This window comes from Papaver somniferum, chromosome 3 (assembly GCF_003573695.1).
Source record: "Papaver somniferum cultivar HN1 chromosome 3, ASM357369v1, whole genome shotgun sequence".
NCBI lineage: Eukaryota > Viridiplantae > Streptophyta > Magnoliopsida > Ranunculales > Papaveraceae > Papaver > Papaver somniferum.
The window spans coordinates 219,121,289-219,142,303 of NC_039360.1; positions in this window are offsets into that span (position 1 = coordinate 219,121,289).

The window sequence follows — 21,015 nt, forward strand, 5'->3', positions numbered from 1 at the left end:
TGGAGGAAAAATAAGACAAAGGGGTGTTCAAAGGCAATTCCAAGTAAATAATTTCGTCTTGTTCCCCTCCAATTTCTAGATCTCATGATGAATTTCAAGGGTTCAAAAAGAACTTCAAAAATTTTGGGTTCCTCTAGCATGAATCTTCCTTTTGACCAAAATTCTATTAGAATTAGGTTTGTAAATGATTCTTGTGCTAATGTTTTTGAAAGGGTTTCATCTATGAGTTTTATCTTAGAAAAGAAATTGGATTCTTCTAGTGGACATAAAGAGGATTTAATTTACTTTGAAAAGTTCAATCTTGGAAACATCTTTGACGGTCTTGGTCAAGGATTTGATACTCTCACAAGAATCCTTTATGCCAACATTCATGATGTTGATCTTGGTAAAATAGAATTCAAAACCATGATAAATAAAGAAAGATTTCTTGTTAATAGAGAGTTGATTTCGAAGATTACCAAAATTCCATTGGGAAATGTTCTTCTACCTAAACCAAGTGATGAACGACCATCACGTGAGGATATCTCTCTTGGCCTTTGCGGAAAGAAGGTGGCTTGGTATCAAGGAAAGTTTCCTACTAATGTTCTTAGTGTTGCTTTGTTGGATTTTGGTAAACTTGGTATCTCTAATCTTTGTCCCTCCACAATTGAGAATTCTCGGTGGAGTTATGAGTTTGCGGAATTGGTCTATTTCCTTGAAGTGGATGTTCCGAGTCTCGACATTTCTGGTTCCATCATCTCTCAAATGATCTTGGTGACTTCACCCAGCAAGAAGTTAGGTTACCCATGCTTGATTGGTCAAATCTGTCGTGAACGTGGTATTGATGCAATTGGCAACTCTCTTGGGGTTCCCAAACTGGTCCGTCTCTGTACTTTCAAACGTATAAGGGAAAATGTGTGCAAAAGACAAATAGATGCTTCCCTTGAAAGTTGTGACTCTACCACCTCGAGTATTCTCCAAAAAAAATCACAAGGTTGTGTGTAAGGTAAATTCAAGGGTGAAGTGCGTGCAAGAACAACTGTGATTGGTTGAAACTAAGTTTCCCGAGCTCAAGGAACAATTGAACACAATTCAAGCATCTTGGAGTATTTTCGATGAGGAACATGACGAGTAAAGGATTCTTTTATTTGCCTAGTAAATCTTCTTTTATCGTTTTATTTAGAATAATAATTAGATTTTGGAATAGCCATTATTGTAATTTTACATAGCTATGTCCAACGTTTTCATCTTCATGTTTTTAGGTTTATTTGTGTAAATTGTAAAATTGTTTGGAAGATGATTTTTGCAGTATTAATCTTTATGGTTTTATATATTGCAATTTGTTATGGGATATGCGTGTTTGCGTCCGTGAACTATGATTGTCCCATACCTTGCAAAAGTTAAGTCTTTCATATGTCGATATGGATGTATTGATAAAATAATGAATGAACTTTTGGCAAATAGAAAAGTTAATCCTATTATGTCATTATTGATGGAAGATAGGTTAAAATATTTTGTTTACAAGGATTATGTTTATTGTATGTCATTGTGCAAATAGTGATGGAAAATAGAATGAATCCTTGTGTATTCCAAAGTATTGATCTTCCCTGATCCATATTTTTTATGTATTACTGTAAGGCTCCGTAAGATTCTCTTACGTTGAGCACTATCGACTGAGTTGATTATCTTCTTGATTAACGTAGTTATTGCTCCATAAGTTCTTTTATGTCGAGCATGATAATTAAATTCATCACTTTTTGTGGTTAATTTGGTTGTTTAATTCCGATTAGATTAATTATGGTTTCTCTTGTGATTAATCTAATTGAGTATTTTTGGATTCAAATTCATATTCGTATGTTATTTTGTATGTCTAAAGAAATCCTTTTTTTCTCACGAAATTAAGGTCGCTCTTGTTGTTATTTCGGGGATGACATTATATTATATGGGGGAGAGTTCTTAATTGAACTTGTGCTTAATTGCCAAATATTTGTGGGGAGTGCGGCTGTGGAATATTATAGGGGTTATCTTGTATCTTTATAAACTCCTTGATGAAAGCATTTAGCTTTGGCTTTATGATTGCATCTAAACAAGTTGGTATGTACCTTCTTTTGGTCATGAAATGTCTCTTTCGGAAATTTCATTAGGATCTCGTTCTTGTTCCTTTGCCAATTCTATTGACAAAAAAGGGGAGAATTAATATGTAGTTCACACTACAAATACATATGGTTTTCGGATCACTATGTAAGGGGGAGTGGTTTCCATGTGATATGGAGTATTGACTAAGGGGGAGTGATACATATCACCATAGTATTGTTGTCGAAGTTGTGATACAATTGAACTTTGATGTTGTGTAGTAATACTATGATATTGTATAACAATGATGGAGAATTATGTTTTCTCATTGTTATAGCTATGGATTTTCAACAACGATGATGCTGAACTTACAACCTTTGGGATAATTGGAGTACTTAGAAGTGACGAAGATTTCGAGTAATGTTGAAGATTAGGCATGTGGAACAGGAGCTACAAAAGTTTATTTATCTTTTGTGTAATCCATATGTATTGATAGTTTTGTCACTAAAATTGACAAAGGAGATTTTTAGAGCATTGCTCGGTCGAACTCGCATGTGTTTGTATCTCAAGCATGTTTGTCAATGTTAGTGATCAAAACTATAAGTCTTGATTTCTAGTCTACTATATCTAAGTCTCGGACTAGGATAGAAAGTATAGTTGAGCTCAAGAACTCCGTGGAGGATCATCATACAAGACGAAGAAATACTCAAGGAACTGGTGGAACTTCATCGACTAAAAGGTATGTGGAGACTTGAACTTATCTATCACTCAAAAGTCTATCTACCTTATCTCCTATATTGAGACAAAAGTAGTTTTGCTATATAGACTTTGATTATACAAATTTGCTATTTTGAGACGAGTTTATCTCGCCTATCTATTTCTCGAAATATGTGTTGGTAATATTTCGCTTTGGCCAAGTTCATCTTTACCTAGTGACGAAAGTCATGTTATGTTTCAATCACTTTGAAATTTGCTTTGACGAAAAATAGTTTGTGAATAACAACTATATAACGTCCTCTAAGAATGTTTCAATGATTGAAATGAGAGTTTAGATTATATAACCATTGTTGGATATAAGCATTGTATGGTAACAAATATATGTATAAGTCCTTATTCCTTGAACCGAAGTTTTCGAAATTTGTTGATCAAGAGAACCGGAACAAGAGATGTGAACTCAGTCCGCGAACTGGCAGAAATAACACAGACACCAAAAGTTTTGTTAATGAGGAAATTTCAAATACAAAAAAAACCCGGGACCTAGTCCAGATTGAAAACCACACTGTATTAAGCTTCTACAGACAATAGCCTACTAAAAAATAACTTCTGATTGGAATGTAGTTGAGACCAAAAGGTATCACATCGATTAAGGTACACTTGTGCACGTTACGTCTCTTGAACCACGTCGGATTCTACGCACTCGATTCCCTTATATGACGTCACACCAACTAAGAGTTACTTCAACTCAATTGAAGACTTAAAACCAAATCTTCCTCCAACTGATTAAGCCTATATAATTTATTTTCTAATTATGATCGAACTGCATGATCAAAGTCAAATGTATGATCAAGGTCATGAAAATCGATAGCTATTTGACAAAAATATATTTATGCTGAAAATCCGGACTTACCAAACCGAAGTGTAGATTAGATTATTATTCACCTTACACATATAAAACTTGTTGAACCAACAAAGTTTGAGACGAAGAGAACTTTGATGATTTCTCTCTATCTTGATCGATGGAGAAAGCTCTACAAACAATCAAGATCTGGATACTCGATTTATTAAGGAAAGATAACTGGACGTGGCTTCACGAATCTCTATGAAGATTTTATAGTCGCTAAACCCTAAAAGTTTAGGAAGAGGACGACTCTAGTTACAACAAGGACACGCCAAAAATTAGTGTCGGGATTCAAAGATCCCAGTTTCTTGAGGTTCCCCTTATAGATATTCAAAGCATGGGTTTCTTTAGGTTTAAGTTAAGATAGCTTTGAACCACGCAAACAATACCCACAGTTACATAAATATTAGAATCATATTTACATAAGCAAGATATACACCGCGGTTAGGTTAGACCGTAACCGAACCTTGTACAAAGACTACGTTCAACATGGTTAGCTGATAGACGCATTTATGTGTCTAATATATCTCAATTATATATATATTGTTAGTGCTCGATATTGTACTTATTTGGCTATTTTATTTATTTGTAGGTGTTTTTAGAAGAATAAAGTTTTGCGGTGAAATTGGCTGAAAATGCGGCGTTTGGACCTCCGTTGATAGAGTATCGGAAGCGCCCCAGAAGTGTACCGGAAGTACCCCAGAAATACCCCGGAGGAACCCCGAAAAAGTGCGGAAAATGTCCCAGAGAAATCACTATACGGAGTCTCGATTTTGGATAAGGGGTAACCTAATTACTAAGGGGTGACCTATTTCCAGTCAGCTGCTAAAGGGAAAAAAGCACAGGATAAGGGCACCCACCTTCTTCACGTTTTGAATTAGAAAATTGGCGGGAAGTTCACTGGCAGATTGATAATCGAATTTTCATGGAGTTTTAACGAGATTCAATCGCCGAAATCAATTGGGCTGGACTTGGATGGACTAAACAGGACTAGTACAATCGATTGGAACCAACCAATTGGGCTAGAATACCCGTGAGAAGCAAAGAAAGGGAAAACAAAGTACGTGTTCTCTGTTGGGTTTTTAGAATATTTTTGAGAGATTTCTGGAGGACTTTGACGCTGGATTAACATGTAAATGGTCCTATTAAAGATTATGGAAGAGTTTGGTAGCTATTTATAGCCAACAGCACGTGAAAAAGCTCAACAGAAGCGATTATCGTTTCAACAACGCAGAGAAGAGAGAAAAAGAAGAAGTCGGATTCACTCGAGATTTTTGGGGGTTTGATAGCTATATAAGTGTTGGTTCGATCCATAAGAGGGGTTACAAAAGTTTAGAGAGAAATAGGAGAGAGTTCAGAGCCGAAACAAGGAAGATACCATTGATTGTTGCTGCTGCTGCTGCGAGGAGGAAGAACGTGAAGAACAGACTCTCCAAGGCCGTCGTTTATCAACAGTGACATCGACTGTCACCTGTGGGTCGTAGTTCTTCAACGACAACAGCACTTCAGCTTTGTCGTTGATTCTGGACGCCTTCTGTGGGTCGCAAAATTCTGTTTTACATCATTTTCTTGTCTTTCTCTTCATTGTAAAACACTTTTGAGCATCAATGAAATATTTTGAGAGGTTTTCCAACATGATGAGCAGCTAAATTCTTGGTGATTGAGGCAATGGAGGATCTATTCACTCATGTTTGATTGGTAATTTCTTAATTATTTATTTTATTTAATTCACTTGGATCAATGAAAAAAGAGATAAAAATGGTTTTCTTAATTAGTTGTGAATCAGTTTGATGTTTTATGCTTAGAATTAATTCTTTGATAAATCATGCTTAAGGATTACAATTTAATATTTGGACACCTTATAGATTAAGAAGTGATTTAATGGAAAAAGAGCTAGATAATAATTATGAAATATTTTTGTAACCAATCAACTTGAAGTAATAGTGAATCCAGAGCCTTAGTCCATTTTAAATCTTGACATCACTCTTTGAAAATTTTATTTTTATTAAATCAAAAAAAAAAAGTTACCTTCACAAGTTCGAAAAGAACCCCTTTTACCACTACAACTACAATCACTATTTGAAAACCATCATTAGCCGAAACTAGATGGTTTGAACTTAAAAGCTTAATCTCCATTTTCATGAACACATAAGACATTAACTTTGAATCACAATCATGTGATCAAATGAGTCTAGTGTTTTTAGAGAATTAATCAAATGATAATCATCTCATAGAAATAATTTAATCCCACTCGAAGATGTAATCGACATGGTTATTAAATGCACAAAGTATAAATAAATGTCCGTTCGTGACTCAGGACAATCAGAGTACGTGTCCGGTCTGTAACTATTTCATCAAACCAAGTTCCGAAGTTAGAAGAACTATTAAGGTATGCTTAACGGTTTGGAAGCCTTGATACTGCGTCCGGTTCCGTAGTCCACAATTATTTTAGTTTTCGTACCGGTTTGGGTAGTTGAACACATAACTACTTTGGTTTGCATACAGTTTTGTAAACTAACCAGGTTCCGTAACCACAGTTCCAAAATGGTTTGCATACGAGTATGCTCGTATGCATACCAATCCGGTTCATGAGTCAAACAGATTTTCACATGATGTGCATAAGAATATGCATATCACAAATATGTAAGTTGATATATAGATACTTCGCTACGTTTATGAATGCATGTAATACAGGTTCATACATATAACAATTTTCCCGGTTTTTAAGACTGATAACTCTGTTTTGTGTACGAATCTATAATAGTTATGTATTTCTCTCTAAATCGATTTGAAACATTCTCGAATAGCATCAATGATACGTATCATTGTTGCAGGATATTTTCGAATGAAAACTTGAATCACGATTTTGATTCGGAACAATAAATTGCCCGTAACCGAAATTCATCAAGCATGAAAAAATGTTCATTAAGCTTAGTCATTATTTAGCGAAGTATGTTAACTTGAATTAGTTCTCCGCTCGAAATTCTTGTCTTTGCAAACTAGTCTAATTAGTTGTGCGACATCGTCTCAAATGATAAAAAGTGAGTATAACTTGAGATATAGGTGGTTCAGTCTTCACTCGCCTTTTGTTGATGAAGTTTTCCAAAAGCTTCGGTTGATCTTCTCCTTCAAATGGTAGAAGGCAGTGATGACTACCGTGGTCCACTATTTCTCAACTACATTTCTATCCTAGTCCGAAACTTAACTGATTGTAGACTATAAATCAATATATAGTTTTGATAACTAAATTTAACAACAAGTTTGATATAGAAACACTTGTGAGTTCATTCGAGCAATGCTATGACAGTAATCCAAGAAACACCATGGAGATTTGAACAAGTTGCAATTAAAGCGAAGAGAAAACCATCCGAAAGACGAAGAATAAATCATCTTAATAACAAAGAAATGTTTCCATAGACACAAAGAAAAATAAAAAAAACCTAATAACACAAATTAGGTTATTCTTATTCATAAAAAACTAGAAATCCTTGCTCAGATCTAGTGGGCAAGATCTGAGCAAGAAGAAGTAAGTTCTAAGAGTTTTTTTTTCTTCAAGGATAAAGGGAGGAGGGGTGAGAAAAAATATGACCAAATTAAACCGCAGTAGCATTTATTTGTTGAGGTTAGAATGTAATTGTATCTAATCTAAGTAGAAAAAAACATCTGAAATTTAACTTATATAGAAAAAATCTCATAAATATTATTTTAAACATTATAAAGGTCGATAAAAATATTAAAATTATCTAACTAATTGCACATTGCTCAGTTGTTAGCAGCGTCTTTACGACATAATATTGCTTACACTTCTTGTTGGTCGAGCGAAATTTTTTGATTTTGAGAAAAACTTACTCATTTAAATTTTTGCACACAATCATCTAATATACTTCCTTTTCCACTAACATCTCGTATTTCACTTTCTTTTTCGCATAATCTTTTGTTTTTATACTTGTAATTTCTTTATTTTGACCGCTTTTTGTAACTAGGTGTTTATACAATCACATAATGAATATCAATTTTTATATTGTATTCAGAACAAATACAATAACGAACTTTAAGTACATCAGAATTGTGTGTATAAACATATATCGAATAGAAGAAAGTATCCAACGCTAAAGTATCCTAAAATTATCCCTCAGTATGTCTTACCTTTTTCGTAATTAAAACAAAAAAAATACCTTAAATGGATTATGCGACACGTATCCCAAAGTATCCAAATCCGGTGTAACACTAACTTTGAAGTATTCATGATTTATATGTGTTGGCATGTGCGTATTTCGCATGCAAAATGGCGGTTGTTACCTTTGAAAAGAAAAAAAAAACTCTAATGGCATATAAACTAAAAATAAAACAGTAGAATTCGTAAATTTACGATATAAAATCTATCTATCCATAATACAAAGCAAAAGAGGTTTTTGGACACCGATGACCAGATAACATTTTTAGAGACAAATGATGATCCAACCATCACAGTCTCATCCTAGCAATAGACATCCGAAAATTATGGTGTTTGTAATCTTTTTCATTATGAACCTTAATTTATTGATCTTTAATTAATGGATCGCATAACCCAAGATATTAATTAGCGGGAAACATAACTTAAGATATTAATTATTGTGCCATATATATTACAGTTTAATTACAAACACGATAATAAGATAATTTTGGATTGGATCAAACGTAAACCGAAGATTACGATACCAAACCATACATTTACCCATTTTGTGTAATATATTCAGTGAAAACATATATGCATTAACTAGGTTAGTTGCTTCAAAAAATATTAACCTGATTTAGTGGTTGTAAGGTTAATTTGATGAAAACTGATTATTTAAAACATCTACTTAATCCGATAAGGGTTATTGAATCCAAAAAAGATTATTAAAAACATCTACTTAAAAAGCATTAGAAATACATCCAATTACAGATAAAGTAATACATATTCATAATCATGCAACTGATTTATCGTTATACCTACATAAATTTTGTAGCAGTATAATTTATTAACCAAAAAGGATTATTGGAAATCTCTGCCCAAAGAGTATCACAAATACATTATAACACAAATATAATAATCAACATCTATAATCATCCAGCCAATTTATAGTTATACCATACACATATGTAATTGTGGTAAAAATACAGTTATAAACCTTAATTGCTTATGTTAATATTAGTGATTCAAGATCGGGAAATGTTAAATGAATTTTCTGGTCGTTATATCGTTGTATTGTTAGACAAACAACATTGATCTTAACTTTTACAACAACATTAATATTATATTTTCATTCCATCAAATTAACCGAGCTTCGATTTCAACCACAGTTAAGTTATTTTTAATAATCTAATAATTAGGTAATATGAGTTATTTAAATGGCCTTGCTAGTTTTGATACGAGCAAAACCAAACAAAGGACAACAATACACAAACTAGATGTGGTAGATCTTCAAGTGATCTAACCATTTATCAAGGTTTCGAATGGTAATCAAACAATATATTATAAAGTAACTAAAATACCATTTTTGAAACTGTATGAGTCGGTCATCAGAATTCCTCGGAATATGGAATAGTTTCTTTGTCTCAGTTATTCCCTTTATTGATGTAGTGTCTTTAACGGTTACAGTTAACGTTGAAATGGTAACCCTTGTTGCTGGATTTGTTGTTGTCGAAGTTGCAACAAAAATTAAAGATGAAGTTCTTTTTAGAAGACCCAAGTTCCTCCTCTCAAATACCAATATTGCACAACCAAAAGAACTATAACAAATCCATGAATAGTACTCAAGCTTAAGTTGAGATTGAAAAACCATTTATTATGTTAGGTCGGGCAGGCCAAGCTTAATCCTAAGGTATTCATAAAGTTTTATCGATTATGGATACGCCAGTTAATACTAATAATTTTATTGTTGTACCCGTTTATGACCCATCAAAATATTAGGGCAAGGACGATCATGTTACGGATTTTAGGTGATTTTATTGGTCATTGATATTTATACATGACAAATCTAAATAATTGTCTTCACCTTGGTACTACTGATTGCTGAAGATAATTAGTTAGAAAGATACAATGCAAATAAAATCATCTATTTTGACCGTTTTAAATGGAATAACCTTCGGATTATTTAGTTGATGCATAAGAATATTTCTCCATATAGGTTGAAGTGCGGCGTAAAAAGAAGAATCTTTTTTTAGGAAGAAATGAATCAGAAATAAAATTAACAAAAAGTCCTTATATTGATCACATCGATAATGGAAGCCTAACATGGACCCATGTACATGATACAAATTTTATAGCGAATGCTTATCAAAACGAAACTGCGGGGATGGTTTTATGGCGAATGTTTATCAAAATGAAACTACGGGGATTTCCTATCAAATTCCAGGTACTACCACGTAAAGTATTTTCTATCTTGGCATATTGTAAAAAGAAATAGATTCAAAATTAAAGATTTTATTCATATCAGCAAGAGGTTACATCAACATCTTGATTTACCTAGTTTTGCATATCCTGGGGTAAATCATTCTGATACACAAAGTTGGACTATAATATTTCGGCGTATTACAATTAGCTAACAGTATTAGTATACGTGTACTATATTTGTGCCCGCACTGCGCATCAAGCATATTCTTTTCTTTTAATTTGGTGTGTACGGGGCAGTGCATTTTTGATTTGGTGTATGGGGTTTCGTCCCATCCCTTGGCAATGTAATTTTGATTTGGTGTGGCAGGAAAAATAAATTAAATAGGTGGAGAATATGTGCAAATATTGTTTATTTATTTTCTTTTAAATTGGTGTGCACTGGGCTTCGCCTATCCCCGTGGCAATGTATTTTTTATTTGGTGTTCGTGGGGATTCGCCCGCCCCGTGGCGATGCTTTTTTTATTTGGTGTAGCGGGGAAATAAATTAAATATGTGGAGAATGTATGCAAATTTTATTTATTTTTTCCTTTTATTTTTGCAGAGAATATTTGGAGTTTCCGCATTATATATTAATTTGGAAAAAGAGTCCTAACATAGTAGTTACTCGATTTCCAAATTGAATTTGGACTTTCATAAAATTCCAAACATGGTAGGCTAGGTTTTCCTTTAAAGTTTTAAATTTTTAAACCAATTATATATTCCCAAGTGTCATCACTTAAATATTGAATTTGGTTTCCTTATTTTAATATTTTTCCTATTTTTTTAAACCAATCATACGTTGCCAAGTGTCCTCATCAAAACACCCATTTCATAAAACTCAAAAAAGGCATCATGGGAATGCAATTTTGATTTGGTGTATGCGGGGCTTCATCCCGTTCCGTGGCGATGTATTTTTGATTTGCTGTGGCAGGGAAAATACATTAAATAGGTGGAGAATATGTGCAGATTTTAGAGTTCTAATATAGTAGTTACCCGATTCCCAAAATGAATTTGGACTTTCATAAAATTCCAAACACGGTAGGTTAGGTTTTCCCTTTAAACTTGCAATTTTTAAACCAATTATACATTGCTAAGTGTTCTCACCTAATATTGCATTTGGTTTCCTTATTTTATTTTATTTTTCTATTTTTTAAACCAATCATACGTTGCCAAGTGTCCTCACGAAAACACTCGTTTCACAAAACTCAAAAAAGGCATCATGGCAATGCAGTTTTGATTTGGTGTACGTGGGAGCGATATATTTTTTATCTGCTGTGGCAGGGAAAATACATTAAATAGGTGAAGAATATGTGCAGATTTTATTTATTTATTTTCTTTTAACTTGGTGTGCGCGGGGCTTCGCCCCGTCCTGCGGAAATGTATTTTTTATTTGGTGTGTGTAGAACTTCGCCCTGCCCCGCCCATGAGGATGTATCTTTGATTTGATGTGGAGGGGAAAATACATTAAATATGTGGAGAATATGTGTAGATTCTATTTGTTTTTTCCTTTATTTTTGCAAAAAATATGTGGATTTTTCCCTTATATATTAATTTGGAAAAAAAGTTCCTATTATAGTAGTTACTTGATTTCCAAATTGAATTTTTTTACTTATATAAAATTCCAAACACGGTAGGTTAAGTTTTCCTTTTAAGTTTGTAATTTTCAAACCAATCATACATTGCCAAGTGTTTTCACCTAAATATTGAATTTGGTTTCCTTATTTTAATCTTTTCCTATTCTTTTTAAACCAATGACACGTTATCAGATGTCCTCACCAAAACACTCGTTTCACAAAATTCAAAAAAACATGTTCCGACCAATAAAAACAAGGATTTCCTCACCGTCTAACATAAAAGCTTTACCTGTCTAAACCTTTAAGTATTTAGATTCGGTATGTAACAAAAAAACAACAACATGATATTGTGGTCATGAAAGGTACTGCAGAACAAAAACTGACCGTCGGGAACACAAACAAGCCGGGTATTGATTTGGACAAAAGCACAAATCAGGCCACCTAAAATGATCAAGCAAGCCCATGACAGGCTGTCGGGCGCCCATGGCTCTTTAGTGCCCAATCGGCATATGGCAGGCCTCATGTGTCTGGCATTTTATACAGCACTACCTTACAATAGCTGTCCTGCAGGTGACCTCGTCATAGTTAGGCTCTATCCATAATTCGGCATAATACGGTTACACAGACTTCGTTGTGATATGAGAAACGCAGAACCGAGATAGGAGCCAGAAGATAACGAATTACTGTACAGTCATTTGTTAACGTTTTGAATTTTACTTGCATTGCAGTGTACTTTTGGTCTCAGTTTCCTAAAATATCCTTTAGTCCGAGTTGTACAAGTATTGTGTTCTAGGGAGACTATAAAAAGAGAGGCAGTACTGGCAATAGCTTCACAACCTTTCTAGGGTTTTCTCCGGAGAAGTTTTTTCACCCACAGCCATGACCACGAAAAAGATGAAGGCTACCATTGCTAGCTATAACGATGAAATACTACGCGACATACTGAGCAGACTCCCATTGAAATCCCTCATCCGTTTCAAATGCGTATCCAGATCTTGGCAAAACTTAATCGAAAAAGATCAGTGGTTGACTGATTTACACCACAGCCGGCAATTGCAAACAAGTCGACATCTCTTTTTTTCGATCAGTAAAACTATATCACGCACCTTGATCATGATGGTTTTTCCTATTGACGAAAGCGTTAAATTTGAGAGTTACTGTAAATCCAACCTGTGCACAGATAGAACCCATAAAGAAATAACAACAGCAGCAACAACCATCCAACCCATAGCTAATAGCGTTATGTTGGCTTGTGAGCACGTACAAAAACCGATTAACGGTATGGTCTGTTTAATCGACAAAATAGAAAGAAAAGACAGCGTTGGTCGTGACCATGAGGTTAAAGAAGATCATTCTGCTTGTCTATACAATGTCATCACCGGAGAAGCAACACCTTGTATCAGATCAACTTACTTGGCACAAATACAGAGATGGTGCGACTTATCGGAAGTTGAAGTATCTCGCGTTTATGAATTTGGATTTGATCCTACAACCAAGGAATACAAAGTGATTTGTTTTTGGTCCATAGATGGATGGGAGCTTCAGGAATGTGAAGGGTGCGGGGACTACAAAGCATGTGAAGATGACGAAGGGTACTGGGGGTATTACAGAATGTGCGAGATCTTGACTCTAGGCAAGGACACTGCGTGGAGAAGGATTGATAAGGCACAGCGGTCAAATAATTAAAATAAAGAAATTCATGGTTCTGTTTATGTGAACGGTTATATATATTGGATAATTTACAAGGGTCTCCATCCGGTACTAGTGGCATTTGATGTTAAAAGCGAGGAGTACAGACTTATGCCAGACCTTGATTTAGTTGCCCACAATAAGTCTTTTCATCTTATGGAATTGGATGGGCGTCTGGCTATTAAAAAGAGCGCAGGTAATAACATCGTCGACCTGTGGATACTTGATGTTCACTACGGCAAAAATTTAAGTATTAGAAATACTAGTAAAGAAATTATCATGTTACCTCTTTGTTGCCGTTATCGAAATGTTCGCTGTCACAGTGTCGCGGGAACAGAGTACTTAATTTTAGAACGGTCCGTGAGTTGTAACCCCATAGGTGTTACCATCCTTCTACAAAAAAACCCATCAAAACAAAAGTAACACAAAAACCCCATCAAAACAAAATTAACACAAAAACCCCAAATTTTATGATGAAACCAACATTTAAATTTGGGGTTTTTGTATCAATTTTTAAAAATTTGGGATTTTTGTATCAATTTTGTTTACGATGAAGTTTTAATGGATCCCAACATTTGAGTGGGGTTTTCGTACCACAAGTTTGGTCACTTTGGGTTTTTATGACTAGTTTTGATTTATATATATAAAATCCTTACCTGAAATATTATCTGCTATAAGTTTTTCATAAATTTTGAACAAAGTTTACTCGACTAAGACCAAGGTCAAACATATAGTTGACTAATACAGTAGGAACCACAAAATCTGGCACTGTGTTAAAAATCATTGATAATTCATTCGCCTGGCACTAAATTCAGTGGGTCTTACGCTTTTAGAAAGATAACAAAGAGTTCTACAGTTTTGCATAAGAATCTTTCGCATAAAGGAAGTATATCATTGGTTTGAATCGCTATTTATCTGATACAAGTAAAACTTTTCAGAAATTCCATTTATGAATGCAGCTAGGAATAATTCTTCTTAAAATACTTTTAATCCATGAAAAGTTAAGAGATTCTACAGACGATCCTAGGCATGTTCTTAAACCAAAATCAAAAGAAGTTCGCTAAAACCCATTCATTAATTAAAGATATTATAAGTCAACCGTACATACGGTAGACATTTGCGTTAGCACTCAAACAATAATCTCATTAAGAACCCATCAGATCATCTTAACCCAGTAATATTCCAAACGTTACCAAGGCTTTAACAACAGCGCTTAATTGAGTCCCCTGGAAAATAATCGGGGCCTCACCCAATTTATATCCACACCAGAAAAGTTAGGAGGCTTCCAAAATGGTGGTGAAAATACCATTTTATCCTTCTCTAAAAACTAACCTTATAATTCTATTAACACTTAAAAAAAGCCCTCAAAATTTTCATTCCAACCCAAAACTCTTCTTCTCCTCCCCTCCCTCTCCCTATCGTCCCCATTTTCTCCATTAACTACGGTGGAGAATTTTTTTTCTCGTCCGATTTATAATTGCAGTCTCAGAAAAAGGTCGTCAACATCGAAGTTTTGTTCCTTAACGATTTTTAATCTGCATGTGAAATTTATGAAAAATCGTTAACCATTAGGATGGAGGTGAAAACGACCTTACTAATAATTGTTTCCCTAGTTTTGAGTCGTTAGTTATGAAGTTTTTTTCTTAACGATTTTTGAACTGCATGTTTCATTCATGATAAGTCGTTAACCATTAGGTGTAGGTGAAAATGACGACCCTTTTTAATCATCAACCACTCTGTGTTTATGCCAAACCACCTTTCTGTTTGAAAAAAAATGAAATGGTCATCATTTAATTAATAATGTGTTAATGATCCTATATTGACGACCAATTTATGAAATTAACGACTCAGTACCCTTCATATACAACTCCTTTATCAACAAAAGTGTAGGGGTCGTCAATAGAAAGCAATTGAATCGTCAACTTTACTTTAATATGAATAATCAGAGTCGTCAATTATTTTTAAGGGTCATTTTATCTTCTTTTTTTTCCTAACGACTCTCATTTAATATGAAAGAGTCGTCAGTATATAGTAATGCTAAACTGACGACCCTTAGAATGATAGCTACAGAGAGTAAAATGTTTTTTAGTCGTTTGGTTCTAAATATATTGAGCCAACGACTCTAGATGACCTAAAATATGGAACCGTCAACTTTTTCAAACTTGATTAGCGATTTTTCATAACTGCAGATTGGAGTCGTCAATTTTTTCAAACTTGATTGACGATTTTTCATAACTGAAAATTGGAGTCGTTTATTTTTGTGCCAAATAACTGACGACTCATAAGGGTCGTTAGTCTATTATACTGCCGACCTAACTACACTCACTCTGAGTAATTGAAGATTGGAATCTTCACCTACATCATTTCCTCCACTAGAATCACTCATTTCAAATAACCCTAAATTTTCCTCCAAAACTTACTTTCTTCCTCTCTCCAACATAAAAACACATTTTTCTATTATCAAAATTTAATCCTTAAATCTTATTCTAATCTAACTAAATTAATTACCAATTAATTAACTTAACTTAATTACTAATTACCACTAATAATTTGGGGTAGTTTAGTCATTTAAAAAAATTGGGGATAAAAGAAAACCCCTAATTACTATTTCATGATCTTTTTTGTCCTGTAGCTAGGGGTCCCCAATTATATTTCAGGGTCCCCTAATTTAGCCCTGTTTAACAATGGTCATCTAAATCATCCAAATAATTCATTATTACAGTGTTAAGCCACCATCTTAACTATAACACCACGGAACTCAATTTGCATTACACAAAAATAAAATAAAATAACATAAGATTTAATCCGATAAATTGATATTAATATGCAAATCTTTCATATCTAAAATCACATATTATATAATAATCACATGTGCTGAAGCGTCATGCGGCTGTCTACGTACCCAAAGGAATCAAGCACGACCGTAGTTCATCAAACGTCACATGGGAGGCAACCATCAACTCTTGATGAGCCCCTTGTTATTTTAGGAAGTCAACCTTCAACTCCCAAAGATATCTCGTACCCGTCAAAACGGCAATTCTTTTGGGAAGCAACCATCTATTTCCAAGGACCGTAATTTATCAAACATATACATACATCACACAACTTCAATATCATCATGAAATTAATACATACAATACTATCAATCGCACGTCACCATAATAATTAAAACAAATAATTATGAATTTAAATAACTTTAACTAAGAAAAAACAAGATTTAGTTAGTGTTGCGCCTACCTCAAATCGTAATCGGAAGCAATATAGAATAATCAATAAGAATCCTTGATACGAAAGACTGTTCTTTGTTAATTTGATTTCTCTAAATGACTGACTATTTATCTTGCAGACAAGTTGAAGTTCACAGCAGGAGTATTGCTTGGCGAGTTTCAAAGTACTGTGACTTCGTTTGCAATACTGAAACTTTAATTGCAAATTTTGGTGAAATTGCAATAAGATGACTTGCTCCTGTTGATTCTGACAACCTTGCTAATCCAAAGGTATGAGCTTCATTTTTCATAATTTACGGTCGCTGTTGAGAAGTCATGCATAATGGTTAGATGCGTTGACTTTAGACTATTAGGATGTAACAAAGATTGGTAACAACGCAAAGTTCTCCCCAAAGTGTTATTCTTTGACCTTACGATAATACTCAACAGGTGAATTTAAGCTTCCATGCCCAATGACTGGTGGCCAGATAAGAAATTAGGTTGTAGCTTTCTTTAAATGTCCATACTATATTTTTTATGGTTTAATTGTGGATGTGTTTGGTGGTTGTTTCTTCACTGGATCAGAAGAAGGGTAAAGTAATAGTGTTGGCAAGAAAAAGTATTGTAATCTTAAACGAAAAATCAATACATGTATGTATTTTGTCGTGTTCAAAATAAATGGGTTCCAGATGACAAGCTTCGATTTTGGAGTGAAGGAGCAACAGCCAAATAACATGGTTGAATAATGTCATCACATGTTCCCTGTTAAAAAGCTTGAGGTTACTTTCCTTGATGTCAATCTCAATGTTCATACTATGTTTGATTGCAAACCCATTAAGTGCCTGTATTACAAAAGAAAACAGCAGACCCAAAAGGTGTAGATTCATGTCCCAGTGAACTTATATAATATATCCTTACTCAGTTCAATTATGTTTCCTTTCGCTACCTCACTTTCATATATAATCTCAGGGACGATGTTAACTTTAGAGATGTATTTCAGAGAGGTTTGATGTAGAGTCATGTAGTATATGGCAGTCTTGATGTCGTGCATGAGACAGTTCACCTGGATTTTTGAGGTAAGGTTTCAAGTCAAAATGATCAATATATGCTGACAATTAGAGTACACGTCTCTGTACATAGATTCCTACTTCCGTTAAGTGCTACTCGTGGTCATTGCTTTCTCGAAATTGTTGAGGAATAATTAACATACAGTATTTGTGGATATGGAATGCATGGTGAGGCATGTTCTACGTATCTTGCATTGTTATCAGGCACACAACATTCAATCCTTTTCTTAAATCCTATTATTAACGATATGGAGATTTCAGGTGCATTAATAATCTCTTGGAATGAGGACTTTATCATGGTTTCTTAACCAGGGATATTGCTTCCATCTTTGTCAAAAGCTTCTGGATATCTCTTTGAAAAAACTATTAGGTATTAGGAATTCATGATGCAAAGGAAGCGACAAATGTGTGTGTCCAATGATATATTTTCTTGCCTTTGGAGCATCATACATTTATGATAGAGTGCATTTAGAGTAGAATGTCCATGAACAATGGGATCAGAATATATTGGCCCTAACTATTATTAGTTTTGGATCAATAAATGACTTGGTTAGCTATTTTAAACTATCATCTAAGAATAGTAGGCATTTGTTCTAAATTATGACCCTAGGGAACTAGGGTATCATTTTTCTATATTTCTTAAGGATGTTTCTTTCCCATCTAAAAATATCCTTATCGTATAATTCATGCTTCTGTTAAGGCACTCAATGCTGACTTCAGATGTTTTGATTCTTCAAGCCAAGGATGAAAAACTGGCAAGGTAAGGGCCTGTTTGGTACAGTTTTGAAAAACAGTTTTCAAAAATAGTTTTCCACTGTTTTAAAAACATACCCTTTTTTCCTTGTTTTCATTTTCTAAAAATTGTTTGGTAAACTGTTTTTGAAAACAAGGAAAACCAACTAAATCGGATCAAATGTAAAGATTCGTCTAAGAGATAGTGATATTAGCCATGACTCATTTGCAGTCATTCCCCATCTCTTACTTTGTTCTGAAAAGAAGAAAAGAATAAAGAAAAGAAAAAAAGAGAAAACACAGAAAACAATAATTTGTTGTTTTCATTTTTTTGTTTTTAAAAACAGAAAATAGATATAAAACATTTTCTGAAAATGTCCTTACCAAACGCGTTTTCTCCTGTTTTCTGTTTTCTCTGTTTTTAAAAACAGAAAACTGTTTTTGAAAACTATACCAAACAGGACCTAAGGTTTTTAATAAATATTTGGTAATGTGGACTGATGACTTTAACACTACAGTATATAACTCGGATCTTCTATTAGCGTGCATGAAGCATGGTGTGAGGTGCAATCTCCTCTTGATATTACCTCATGTTATTAAATCTTTTAGACAAACAGATGCAAGCTTAGTTGCTATCTTAGCTCAAATGGTAGAGCACATGGTTTTTACCATGAAGTTGCGGGTTCGACTCCCACAGATAGCATAGTTATTTGAATAAGCCAAAACCCAAAACCTTGTATGCTTCCGGTACTAGTGTGTAGGTATATATAGGCAGAAAATGTATCAGATTGTAAGGCTCTTTGGAGGCTTCTTTTTGTCAAATTCCAGAATCCAATATTACTGTTTATATTTAGCATCTCTTGCGATCTCTGCGCAAGGAAAAGGCTACAAATTTTCTATATGCTTTCTCATCAAGTTTGTTTTAGGCTTTGAGCCAAATCAGTGCTTACCCTCTACTGTTAATAAGTTTATTGATCTTTGGTGGTATGAACTGTATGATGGACTGCTTAAAAGGATATTCAGTTGACTCCTTAACTCCTTCCAGATACTTATATTTTCAGCCACGACATTGGTACTTTGTTGAAACTTTAGTCGATAATGGACCAGAAGCGCGACCTCTTATTCTCAACATGGTCAGGTTAGTTTTTTTTCCTTCTTTTCTTGACTTTAATTGGTTTTACACATTTTCTTTGTCTATTTTGTTCTTTTTATTTGGGAAAATAAAAAGTGTTTGTCTTGGAACACGAATTTTGGGTACGACTCAAAATAGTTGCATTATGTAGTTGTTCTCCTGATGTGTTATTCATTGTAAAAAACATTGATAACGAATGTGTAATTTTCAAATTTACTCATGATCTACCCGATATGTGTTTTATAACCATTGTTTGGTTGCACTTATTTATTATCCTAATTTTCCTAAATATATTAGTGACATGGATAATGTGGCATGTAGGAAAACATAAGATCACCTTTTACTTAATGTAATGGGCATTTCTCTACTAATAATATAATCAAATTTGATGGCATTAAAAAGAGGTGGGTATCCAAAATTTTGGTGAAACAGTCGAATCTTAAATAAAACTTTGTTGAGACAGTCAAATCTTAAATATTTTTTTTTGAAACTGAACAATCAAAAGGTTGTTGTTAAGAACAGAGTAAGAAATTCACTAAATCAACTTAAAATCAGAAACCAACCATCCATTCCAAATAACCTATAAGACTCTATCTTAAAATCATAATTAACCAATATAACCCATCAAAACTCTTATCTTAAAATCAGAATTCACCCAATGCAACATTTAGTTTCTGAGAAATTACTTAAGAGTCTTCTTTTTGAACATAGTTTGTTGCTTTCGCCGCTTCTTCATCATAGATGGAAGTTTCCTCGCCTCCTTGCGAAACCTTTCTACGTTTCTGTCTACGATATTTTCAACAAATAAAATAATAGGAAACATGGCCTATATTTTGTTTGATGACCTAGATCCTTATCGAGTTCGTCAGAAGGTTTTCATAGTAGGAAACATGGCCCATATTTTTTTGATGACCTAGATCCTTACCGAGTCGTCAGAAGGTTATCAGGTCAAGGATTTTAAAGATCTGGAAATCAGGAAACTGAAGGAAAAAGGAAGTGTATGCGCTGGATCTGCACTTAATGGATAAAAAGTAAGAAAATCCCATATGTTGATGCCTATCTTTTGAATTATATAGGTTATATAATGGCTATGTTCAAATACGTTTATTTCAAATCGCAGAAAACCTAGATACATGCAAAGGTACCAAAGGACCCGATAGAAGTATTTGAGACCCAGTTGGTGGCAATAAATTGGATGTGGAATACCTTTCGAACTATCTCCAAGAAAACACAGTTATATATTTGTTGATTGACGAGGAAAATGATGAATGGATAAAAAGATACTGAATAATTCTTTTACAGCATAATGAAACAACATCGTAAAAACTCTTCCTAAGCTCATTCAAAAAAAACAAAAAATCCTCTTCTAATGTTAAAAGAATATCAACATGACATTCAGTGTGACGTAAATTTCAAAAATAAACTAAGTCACAATTCAATTATTCTCTACCATATTAGCATAAAAGTAGAACTCATTTCTATAATTGGAAGGGTTATAATTTATGTATCACAAGGGACTCATAGTAAATTTTAAGATTTTATTAATTTATA